Raw genomic sequence first — 12015 nt, forward strand, 5'->3', positions numbered from 1 at the left:
TGATATGCACAATTTCTAGAACTTCTCCAGTCTAATAGTTCTTGCTCTTAAAACTAGTCTTTCCCATTTTAGCAATTTGACAATTCTTGCATAGACCAACCTTAGGTTTTTTATGTAAGGAATACCTCTCACTTTCTTGAATTTATTGATTTTTATTAATTTATCAAAGTTTACATGACACAACCTCCTATGCCATAAACAACTTTCTTCAATTTGAGCAATGAAACATGAACATTCAACAAGTTCAAGATAAAATAAGTTACCTTTTGTTTGTGTGCTTGATCCAATCTGATTTCCTTTGCCATCCATCAATCTTGCTTTTCCATGCATAAATTATACTTTGAAACCATTATTGAGTAGTTGTGCCGCACTCAACAAATTATGCTTTAGTCCTTCTACCCAATATGCATCATCACATATAAATTCCTTGGTTAGTGAGATTATTCCTTTTCCTCTTATACAACAAGGTTCATTGTTACCAAATCTTACACTACCACCATCATAGTCTTCAAAATATTCAAACTTAGTTTTATCACCAGTCATGTGATGAGAACAACCACTATCTATGATCCATGTATCATTTCTGCTCATATGAGAAATGAGTGCCATTTTCTCATCATTATCAGACTCATCTTTCATAGAAATGTAGACAATTTCATCTTCTTCTTCATCATCGGAATCATTAGAATCTTTTGCCATAAAACATGTTTTCTTACCTTTATCCTTGAATGATTTGAAGTCTTTCTTGCCATTGTACTTGTGACCTTTCTTCTCATCTTTGTTCTGCTTATTTGGGTACCTAGCAGCAATATGTCCAATTTCTTCACAATAGAAATAGATTAGAGGAACCTTACCTTTGTATTTCCCTTTGCCTCTTGAATAATTTCTTGCTAGTAGAGCTTCAACCACTTCAAGATCACTGTTTGAACTTTGTTCTGATTCTTCAGCACTGTCTGATTGTGGATCCTTTATCTTTTTCCCTTTTTCTTTGAGTAAAAGTTTGGCTTCAAATGCTGATTCAATGTTCTTGGCAGCTAGAACATAATTGTCATAGTTGTCTAGCTCAAATGTAGTCAATCTTCCAACTATGGCCTCTAAATTTATTTTCTAATTTGCCTCACATCTCCTTTCTTGAATTGCAGAGACTCTGATCACATAAATGGGAAGTAGAGTTCTAAAAACTTTACTTATAACTATCTCCTCACTTATATCTCCTCTAGATGCTTTGATTGCACTAACACATGCTTTAACTCTTTCAACATACTTTGCAATGTTTTCATCCTCTCTCATCCTCATTTGATCAAATTTCCCTTTCAAACTTTCTACTTTGGCTCTTCTCACATTATCATCTCCTCCATAGATCTCTTTCAACTTGTTCCAAATTTCAAAGGTAGTTTTGCAATCCTTAATGTCATCAAATTCTTCATAACTGAGAGAAGATGCTATATCTATCATCATATTATTGCGAGTCTTCTTTTTAGAAATATCATTGACAAATAATGTAATAGAAGGTTCTTCATATTTATATCACCAATAGAAGCCAGATGAAGCCTCATCAATCCTTGCCATGCTGAGAAGTTGTCCCTGTTAAGTCTTGGAATTTCTCTTTTGTAAGACATCTTGATCTTTAGCTTAGATCTTTGAAATCTTTTCTTGTAAGCACTAATAGCTCTGATACCAATTGTTGGGATTAAAGATAGAGTAATTGAGAGGGAGTGAATTAGTTACTAACAAAAAATAATCCATAGACCCCTTAGATGTCTTAAAGATCTAGTTACTATTGATACTCAGTAAATAAATGTTGTAACTTGGTAAATTAAATTATTACTTATCTTTAAGCATTCATTCATGTAACTGAAAACAAAGTGAACACAAGAGACACTAGATTTAATGTGGAAACCCAATATGGAAAAAACCACCAAGTAACTAGTCACCAATTTTTCACTCTTCTAAAGTGAGCCCTGTTAGGAGCCAACCCTATTAAAGGTGACAATACATATTGTTAGGTGTGACCTTGTTAGAGGATTTAATCACCTTGTTAGGAGTGGCCTGGCTAGAGGTCTTTAGAACAATTCAATTGAACTATTACCTTGTTAGAGGATTTACAAAATGGCTCTTAAACCAACTCTGTTAAGAGATTTGGAATCGCTGCTACAATGGTTAGAAAGCAACAATGAATTAACCTGAACAAGATGCAACTAAATTTGCTAATTACAGGTCTCTGTTTTGCTTCATTAGATCCTTCTTGATCAAATATGGCTCTGATACTCCTTAATGGTCTCTCATCATCCTTCAAATTTGCTTCCATAATAATCAGTCCTCATATCTTATTAATTGCACACTTCCATCTTACACACTCTTAGAATTTGCAACTTGACCTCTTACTTATACCATTCAGATTGTCAATTCATCTCATTCACATGTTACATTTACCAATAAACCATACATCAATTGGCTATAGATATTACTTTGAACAAATAAACGTTATTTCATAAAACAATGAAATCCTTTACTGGCCGACCCTACTCGATAAATCCTACTTCCAAAAATTTCCTGTGTTAACCTTCTTGACTCAGTTAACATTGCAATATCCTTAAAATCCTTGGCTTCGAAGTTTACTTAGTAAGAAATAAATCCCTTCATGAGAGCTTGGTAAGAACTACTTCTTCTAAATTACCTTCGATGACTGAGTGAGCTTGGTAAGGATTGCTTCTTCCAAATTACCTTTGATGACTGAGTGAGCTTAGTAACAACTACTTCTTCCAAATTACCTTTGATGACCAAGTGAGCTCGGTAAGAATTGCTTCTTCCAAATTACCTTTGATGATCGAGTGAGCTAGGTAAGAATTTCTTGTTAGCTTTGCTGACCTTCTGAGCTCGGTAGACACTATCCTTTGCCTTACTAACCTTTTGAGCTTGGTATACTCTATCCTTTGTCTAGCAAACCTTATGAGCTCGGTAGACACCATCCTTTGTCTAGCTAACCTTCTAAGCTGAGTAGAAACTATCTAATGACTGATATGATATTTGTGTGACATGAAAGACAAAACATAATTGAACAATTATATCCAACATAGTGTTGATTACTTCTCTCAAGAATATCTGAGAGATCTCCTTCTCAATCATCAATTTTCTTGCATAACACATGATAGATCTACTTCTCCTTTCACCAATACCATTCTATTGTAGTGTCCTCAATGCAGATAACTAATTTTTGATACCATTCTTAGTAAAAAGATTAGTTAATTAAATGGACATAAGCTCACCACCTCTATCAGATCTTAAAAATTTCAAAGATTTACTAGCTTCCTTTTCAACTCTTTCTTTGTACCATTAAACATATCAAAATCATGTCATTTCACTTTCATGAATATTGTCGGCATCATCCTCGAATAAAGATACACAAAAAACATAGAGTATTTATCACCATAGTAATTGTTAATTCAAATTGGACTATATATTTATGTATACACTAGTTTTAGAATATCATTAGAAGTGTATGTTGGTAGAAAAACTAGACCTTGTCATCTTACCGAGCTGAAATTCTTTGCACATAGCATTATTAGGTTTTTGCAGATTCGGTAAGCTTCTTACTCTTTTCTTTCTACTAATTTTCACCATATTTTCAAAGTTTACATGACAAAAAAATTATGCTATAACAACATGTCCTCAATAATAGCAAATAAACATTTCTCAACCATAGGATCAAGTTATAATAATTAACCATTGGTTTGCATTCCTATTCCAATAAGATTACCTTCATCATAAAATATTTTGACCTTTATTTTCTCAAACTTGTGCTTAAGACCTTAGTTATTCAAGTGAGAAACACTCAACATATGATATTTGATACCTTGAACCCATAATGCCTAATCACATCTAATCTTATCATTCAACATTAATGATCCTTTACCTTTCTTCAAGTAGGGAACATCACTACCAAACTTAATAGTTCTACCATCACCAATTTCATCAAAATCTAAAACTTACTTAGATCACCAGTCATATGATGTGAATGACCATTATCAATAATCCAAGAATCATTCTTTGTAATATGTTTAATAAGGGTAGTTTTATTGTCATACCTTTCACCATTTGGCTCTTCCTAGATTGCAATATAGACCATTTCAACTCTCAAAAATTTGTCTTGGTATGCTCTTCTTCAACGATGTAGCATAAATTCTCACCCGTGTCTTTGTAATCCTTATTCTTCTTGTACTTGTAGTCTTTCTCCTCATTTCTATCATATTTTACTCATTGGGGATATTTAGCAGCAAAGTGATCAACCTCATTACATTTAAAATAGACAAGGGGTAATTTAACTTTGTATTTACCTTTACCTCTTGATAAGATTCTAGCAAGAAAATACATCATCTTCATTTTTGGACTCATTTTCTTCTTTGGCTTTCTTCTCTTTCTTTGGATTACTGATGGTTAGTGAAGAACTAAAATAATTTCAAATTGTAACCATATTGTTATCATAATTACTCAACTCAAATGTAGTTAACCAACCAACTAGACAATCAAGTGTTAGGCCATTACTAGGCATAACTCTTACTTCTTAGATAGCATAAAATTTGATAACATAAATAGGAAAAATAGTTTTGAAGAATTTACTTACAATTTCATTATCCAAGATGGCACCTCCAACAACTCTTATTGCACTCACAACATATTTGATTTAGTTCACATATTGTGCAAAACTTTTACCTTCTTTCATTCTCATGACATCATACTTACCTCTCAATATTTAATATTTGGGTCTTCTTACATTGTTATTTCCTTCATGAATGCACTTCAGTTCATCCCACATTTTCTTTCTCGTGGTATAGTTCTTAACATCATCAAATTCAACATTAGTGAGAATAGATGCAATATCAATACTATTATGATTCCTCTTCTCATTAATTTGATCTAAAATCAAAGGACCTTTGGGTGTGAAATATTCATTATCCAACTAATGTGTGACATCATCTCCAACATCTAAAAGATGCAGTCACATTCAGTCTTGCCGTGAGAAAAATTTCTCCTTTTTTAGCTTTGGTGGTTCTCTTTTATGCATCTTGATCTTTTTCTTAAGGTCCTTTAAAATTCTTCCTTCACAAACTTAGCTCTGATACCAAATTGTTAAAATAATTGAGAGGGGGAGTGAATCATCTTTGTTCAGTTATCTTGTACTCCTTTCAAAATTTTCATCATCATCAAAGAAACATAAAAATCGACAATAATTTTAATAGCATTTAACTCATTAGATATATCCAATATGAAACTTAACTCATACATCAACTTCATTTCAAAATATTCCTTGCTTTATCAATTGTTAATATATTTATGGTAAGTGTCTAGTGATATCCAATTATCATCGAGTTGCAGTAAACTCTAAAACATGTAAATTAACTTGAGAAAAAAAAAAAATTCACACAATTTTGACACTAATATTTAACATGGAAACCATGTTGAGGGAAAAAATTACCTGAGATTTGAAACCCCAAAATTTCACCAATATGAAGTGATCTTGGTTAGGATACTACCTTGTTTTAAAAGTTACATACACTTTGTCAAAGTGGCCTTGTTAGAAGATTTCACCAAAAGATCATCTAGACCTTATCACTCCCTATTTAGGACTAAAAAGAGTGGCCTAATTTAAAAGACTTACAAACACCACTAATTGATGTTACCATATTGTTAGGTCCACCCAGTGCTTCCAATATTTTCTACTACAATGGTTAAATGGTAACATTGTAAATAGATATGCTAAAAATAACAACTACCTTTACTTTTACAAATCTCTCTTCTTGATCCTTCTCTTTCTTTTACTAACTTGACCAATTCTATCTTCCACAAACTCTTCTCCTTCTCTTCTCTCTACTTTTCTCACTTCACTTGGCTCAACACTTATCTCTTCTCTTTCAACAATTTTACTCTTCACATCAACTTTTAGTACTTCAACATAATTATCTTCTAGATAACAACATGAGATCAGTTCCACAACCTTTTGAAATCATCTTAATGATCTAAGCTATCATTTCTCCTCTTTAAATAGATTTTACAATACTTTCATATCCATCCATATTTTTTCCACCTAATCAGAATCATCATTCATAGGTTTAGAACTAAGTTCCTTCATATAATGAATTTAAATACATAAAAATATAACTTTACATAGAACTCTATATCCATCCTTATCCTTCTTACATTTCCTTCACTAGATTCTTCTTGACTTTTCTCCATCATTTATCTTGCAACAAACATTAAATCTTTCTTTATACCTTCTCAAACTTTCCAAATTTCCATCAAAATTCAGCCTTTCCAATTACTCGATCTCGTTTATCTGGTTGTCACTCGATAGACATTATATTTACTCGAGAAAAATATAACTTAGGTAATACTAACTTGCTTTGGAAATACTATGGTCCCATCTTCTTTGCAATCTCTTAGTAAATATTATAGTCACATAGTGAATACAATCTCCCTTCATTAAGCTTGTGAGCTTCAATACATTATGTAACAATATATGATTGTAAAATAATCAAGCCAATATTACTTAATCGTTGTCCATGTCATTTAAGTACCATTGAATACCTTACATATCAACATTGACTTCATAATACTTTCTTCAATCCTATTCATCAATCAAATGATATGGTACTTTCCTGAGTTAGCATAATGTCTATCTAATTAAAACTTTAGATTTATGACAATATAACAACTTATATTGAGCTCCTTTACATACATTAGTAGCATCATCACCTAACAACCTCCTTAGTATCTTTTGCAATACCAATTGAAGCTAACATAGTCTTGGCATCCCTTCATCTTATTTGGGTTTTTCAAATCTAACTTGAGTTGTATTGAGAATTATATTTGGAAACCTCTCTTTGTCTTGTATTGAATGGCTTAGGGTAAAGATGTTTAACTTTTGAAATCATCTCATCAAATTTACATTAAAAAATTTATCACTTCTATTTCCCCCTAAATATTTTTGTGAACCCATTCACTTTCCTTCTATTTTAATTATGGGTGTTAAGTCCATTCTCAACCAGATCTCTTTTTCAAGGAATTTACATCATTTGGTATGTACTTTTCATGACTTCTTTTTTAATTCTCCATTCAATCTTACATACAGTTCAAGAAAAATACAATTAGTTGGATCTACTCTATTTGCACTTAGATTCTTCTCATGTTTTAGAAGTCATGTAAATTTATCTCAGATATTGTTTCCTCATATTTGACATAGAACAACATTCTCTTATCATGTTATCTTGACAAAGTGTTACCACTCAAAATAATTAGGTTTATAATTATGATGATATTAATAGTTATTTCAATAATTTTACTCTATATAGACATGAACTGAAGATTGATATTAAATCTTCTCCTAATATAATCCTTGTCTATGAAAATACTTTGTTTTAGGAGGATACAACACCTTGTTTCGTTTTTATAGACTATTATTCTGGTATAGTGTGATTTCTTTATAGAGTTGTTCCTTCCATTGATACTATCACTATTTGGGATGAACCTCTAGATAATAATATTGATTATTCTCTTCATCATGAAAAATATAAAATAATGATCGATACATTTTTATTTTTACCAAGACAACCTTGATGTTTCTTCTTCTCCTAGTACATACCCTCCTCTCAGGTACATTTTAGAGAAAGAGGAAGACATTGTAAACTATTTTATCGATGTAAATTTTCCTTCATTTCATTCTTATAGTAGATATTAATCATTAATGGAAGTCTATAGTTCCAATTTCCAATTTCTAGGATTCCTTGATAAAAGATGGTAATGCCACTCTTTTTAATGCTATACCTACTAGTGATGAACCTATGAATAATCAAAATCTTAATCAAATTCATATTGTCATTTGATAATACTTAACAAGCTTATTATTTATCTCAAAGATTTACCTTAATTAAATTCCTCTCAACATCCTAATAAACCTCTCATCACCCTCAAAGGCTCTCCTTCAATAACTCTCAAAGGGAAACATAGTGATTGTTTTGATTATCATGTAGTGTTTAACACCTATTTTACAAGAAATGATCCACAACCTACTACTTTTTTCCCACATTCTCAGCCTATTTTTCATCTACCCCATCTTCCTCAAAATATTGGAATGGAATATGATTTCATAGCACACATACATAATACTCTGACCAAGATTTCTCTTTGATAAAAATTTCAAACATCTCCTACATATCATGAAGCCTTAGAAAGAGCTTTAACTAATATTGCAACTAAACCTCCTAATGAAGATAACATCAATACCATTTTGTAATTTATGAGTTCTATATAGAGTCCACCTCCAATTATGTTTACTAGAATTTATGATTTTTTTCCTAACAAAATTCAAGATTAGTATAATTCTCTTATGGTAGTTATCCTCATCAATTGAATCTCATTCATAGGATAAAAATTAATAATAGTTCTAAAATTAATGTTAGTAATATTATTTTTTATAAATAAATCAAATACAACCTTTCAAATATCCAACCTAATAATGCTCCTATCTATCAATTTGGTAATGTTTCTAAGAAAATCTTAGGCATCATTAGCTTTCCTATTAAAGTAGGTTTGATTATTTTGGATACTCCCATTAATGTCTTGTCTAGACCTCTTACTAAAAACCTTCTTTTGGGTAGAATTTAATTACAAAATATGCATGTCATTCCTTTAACTCTTCATAAAAAACATAGAATTTATATTTAATAGTGAAATATATACAATTCGTGTAGATACTAAGAGAAATTATTATTTGGATGTTGAGGAAAATAAAGATTAATAATCTAATGATGATCCTCCTTCCTATAGTTGTCTCATAGAAGATTAATGGGGATCCTTCTATTTCATGCCAACTTTTATTTGAGAGTATAGAATTTTATACCTTTCATTTATGAAATCCAAAACAACCACTCTTTCTAATAATTTTTTTGCTACTTACACTCTTGATGAATCTATCAAACTTAGTATTGATGATATTGTCACTAAGAAAGCTCCATTATCTCCTTTTGTTGTGGCTTCTTTTAATGGTCCTAGTTAGTATGGATTCAATCAAAAGGGATGTAGTAAACAACAACAAGTAATTAAAATTCCCTTAGGAAATGGGGGGGCCACCATTCTTATGTCCTAGAATTTAATACATTTAAGCCACAAGAAGCTAACACCATTGTCAAACATGATTTAGGATGTGTGCAAAAAAAATTGAATCTTGTTATTTGTCCACACCCGATCCTTCACCATCTTACATTAATAAATAATTTTTTTTGTAAACTTCTTTAGACTAAGGGTATTACTACATCTAAAAATAAAAATAAACATAGTAAAAAAATTATGAATATTTTATAAACATCAATTATATACCATAGGGGCCAATAGAAAATGATGTAATATTTGATGTTACATGAGAAAAAAATAACATGAAAGGAAAGTAAAAGTGGAATCTTAGCGTAATGAGAAATATGGATATGATTACCTTGCCCCTCAAGTCTATGAACAAGGGAAAAGAGAACCTATTATGCTAAGTTAACAAAGATAACAATGCATGAGAATGAGGTCCGAAGAGATAGGATAATAATGTTACATGGCATGGATAAACATAATATGGACATATATATTATTTAAATAAATTAGGATTGGAATAGAGCTCCTAAATCACATGGAGTACCCATAGGCTGATTACATTCTTTCTAAGATACCATGCCATCTACTTACCATTTGATATTATTCTCAACTATCCCAACCTCCATTTGCTCTACCTTGCTGACACATAATTTGTACGTGTTCCTTCCAGGTTCATCGATTGTTGATTAGAACATTTTAGAATGTAAAAGTACTTGAATACCTCCTTACACACTCTATCCTTGAGCATTCTCTTTTTCCCTCTCTTAATATATATATTTTTTACTAGAATAATGTTTTAATATCTTTTTCTTATTTTATCTCTTATGCCTTTCCTTTATAAAAGACATATATTAAGGGTTTGGATTGGATGGAGTCTCCCTTGAGGCAATCCTTACAAAAATAGCTTTCAAAAGGGCAGATTGTAATGCCCTGCCAAGGGATCCAAAGAATTAACCTAAAGTTTCACTAAGCTTGGTAGCATTTTTTTTTTTTGAAAAATGAAAGTTAAACTATTCACAACATACACATAGTAACGGAAGCAATAATAACATTCAACTGAAAGGATACATAAACATACATAATAGGTTACATTCCTTAAGGATCCCTTAATGTTGAATCACTTCTAAATTAACTATTAATGATTCCATCTAACATCACATCCTCATGAAATAATAATAATAAGACTAACGTTCTTAAACAATGTACTTTGTTCCAAATGTCCCTTAGTAAATTATATTTCAAAATGCTCAATCATCCACTATACATGCCACATGGTATGAAAGCCTTAAAAGAATAAACATGCGCTAAATAAAGTACATCATCCTATTTTAATCCATGATGCAAGTGCAATAAAGTAAATGAAACCGCATGTCATACATGATACATCATCATAGAAGATATAAACATCTATTGTAAAAGATAATCGTAAATCATAACACGTAATTATCTAAGTGCACGGTTCCTCCCAACCATAAATAGCATCATTAGACCATCATGGGCCCTAGCCATCCCTCTGTTCATAACATCCCATGTCACCGAAGAGATCATCAATATAATCATAGTACGAATGTCACTCCTAAAATATACTACATCATATGTAGAAAGAAATCTAATCATGCAAAATAAAGCATAAGATAACATCATCTAAAATATACTAATCATCAATATAAGGATACATGTCCACCATCATAATCCATAAATCTCACTGAGTCGAAACTCACATTTGGACAGCTTAGCAAATAGAGACTGACTCTCCATGATGCTAAGTACCTCCTCTAGGTGTTACCCCCTGACCGTGTGAAACCTAAATGGCCCACTCCCACCAAGCTAAGGAGATAATCTCAAGTCCCAAATAGGCTATCAAATCACATAGCACAAATACTTTCTAAGTCCATGAAATCCTAAAAGTTTACTAACTCAAAGGTTCCAACCACAAACTAAGATCTAATCTCAGAGGCACAATAATGACATGTAGGAAACCTACTATGCAAGCAGCAAAGTGTCATCGCATGGATCATGCTAGAGTTACCCTGGTAGCCTCTCTATAGACCTCGCTACCCTAGTGATCCCTATGCGGCCACTAGTATCCTCTCATACAAATGAGGCATACTATGGAATGCAAGGTCATAACCAAGCATTCTCTCTACTCCCATCCTAGTCTGTAGTAGCACTCAAGGCATGGGTGAGAACAAACAATTATCTTATTAGGTTCATTTAAGTCAGTATTAGGTGTAATATTTTTACTTATTAAAACAACTTATAATGAGTTACCCTAGTAGACACTTAGGGCCCTGACCCCCATTGCAAGCCACTTCCCAACACTACAAGTAGATTACCTACCCTAGGCTCATGGAATCATAAATCGCAAAATAACCACAGTCCTATACAAGCGATTGGAAAAATACCAAAAGATAATCAAAATAAGAGCATGAAATCTCCATGAGAAATTGAAAAGCATCCATTGATAATCATGACCACAAAAGCTCTCTATTGGCAACTGAAGGTATCACCGATAATCACAATATTCATTGGTTCTCAACAAGCAACCAAAAAGTATCTCAAACTAATACTGATTGAAGTATCCAAAATGGTCGAGTCAAAACATGTCACATCATGACATCCTCAAGATCAAATAAACACTTCAGTCCCATCAAACCAACTAGAAAGTAATCCAAATACAACTGATCAATAACTCATAAATGGTTACATAAGTCATAGCTTACACAAGAAGACTGGAAACAATATCAATCAGTAAACCACACACACCATAGAGCATGCCATCACATAACCATGGTTAGGTTTTAAAAAGATCAAGATCAAAAGACATCATCATGATATCACAATCATAACCCCTAAGCCTCTAGTAGACGTCCTATAACTCATCAA

This window comes from Cupressus sempervirens, chromosome 5 (genome assembly GCF_028749045.1).
Source record: "Cupressus sempervirens isolate cs-2001-9-10 chromosome 5, ASM2874904v1, whole genome shotgun sequence".
In the NCBI taxonomy this organism is placed as follows: domain Eukaryota; kingdom Viridiplantae; phylum Streptophyta; class Pinopsida; order Cupressales; family Cupressaceae; genus Cupressus; species Cupressus sempervirens.